Genomic DNA, 1485 nt, shown 5'->3' with positions numbered 1-1485 from the left:
GGAATCAAGTGCGTAGTATCCTGCTGGGATCAAAGACGTAGGAGCGCAACTGTACCTTGGATCAGTGTAAGATTGATTGGGGTTCAACTACAGTCCAGACCGAATTTAGTTTGTAGTAGGCTAGTGTATGTAGCGGCTTAATACAGTGTGTGTTCAATCTGGACTAGGTCCCGGAGTTTTTCTGCATTTGCGGTTTCCTCGTTAACAAAACTTCTGGTGTTTGTGTTATTTCTTTTCCGCATTATATTTTGTTATATAATTGAAATATCACAGGTTGTGAGTTTGAACCAATCAATTGGGAAATCCAAGCTTTGGTTGTTGCTTGAAATTGATTGATACTTGAACATTGGTCTTTGGTACCGTTCAAGTGATTTCTCTTGTATTCAATTAGACTCGCAGATTTCTATTTGCTTGAGTAAGTACTGAGTCAATAAAGAGAAATATAACTCTTTGATATACTTTCATTAATATTGAGTCTGACAATGTAGTTGATTCTCTTCAAAGTATATTGGAGTTAGTCCATACATATTGCTAATCGAAATATTGGGTGTGGTTGTTAGACCCCCGCTTTTTCAATTGGTATCAGAGCAGGCAAACACATTTAAAGACCTTACAAGTCTGTGTTTGTAGCGATCTGACTCTATGGATGGTAAGAATATCTCAGAGAACGCAACATCAGCTCAGAGTCATCCTTGTGAACTTCAAAGTCCTGAAGCTTCTAAGAAAAACTCTGTTTCTGGTCCTTTGACGGAATCTTCATTTAACTAGGAAAAATCTCTTGATGAACAGTTGGATGATCTTTCAGATGACAGTGATTCAGAAGGAGGACAAAGTATTGATGAGGAAGTCTCTCAATATATTAAGTTTTTTGACCGTGCTTTGAAAGAAAAGAAGTCAACTACTTGCTTGAGTAAATACATGGCACCTCTCCTTCAAGAAAACAGAAAACTGAGAAAACTCTTTAAAGGGTATGATTGTGGATATAAAATTTTACAATCTATCGTTAAAGATCGAGAAGAACAAGTACGATCAAAAAGGTCTGAATTTGAAAAACTTCTTCAAAATCTCTTTGTGTTGAAAGAAAGACTTGCGTAATCTGAAGCAAGACATGGCTCTCAACAAAAATGTTTTGATGACAGAGAACTCAGTCTTCTCGCCAGAAAAAAATCATTGGAGACTGATCTCGCTGCTTCTCTTAATAAAGTGAAATCATTGGAAGAAAATCTGAAAATATTTAATTCTAGCTCTACAAAATTATCTTCTATGCTTGGAGCATGTAAAGAACATCGTGATACACGCAGTCTGGGCTATAAGGGAATAGACGCTCCAAGTACTGGTAAGATTAATTTTGTTCATGCTAATGAAAACTCTTCTTGTGAAAAAACTTTTCAAGAAGCCGACAGTCCTAGAAACAAGGATTTTCTTCTTTAAAATCTACTCACATGAGAACAGTGAAGGCCAAGACCTTTAACTGCTATTATTGCG

The sequence above is a fragment of the Papaver somniferum genome, unplaced genomic scaffold, assembly GCF_003573695.1.
Source record: "Papaver somniferum cultivar HN1 unplaced genomic scaffold, ASM357369v1 unplaced-scaffold_125, whole genome shotgun sequence".
NCBI classification, from domain to species: Eukaryota; Viridiplantae; Streptophyta; class Magnoliopsida; order Ranunculales; family Papaveraceae; genus Papaver; species Papaver somniferum.
The sequence above is the reverse complement of the archived record's forward strand: the minus strand, read 5'-3'. Positions refer to the sequence as shown.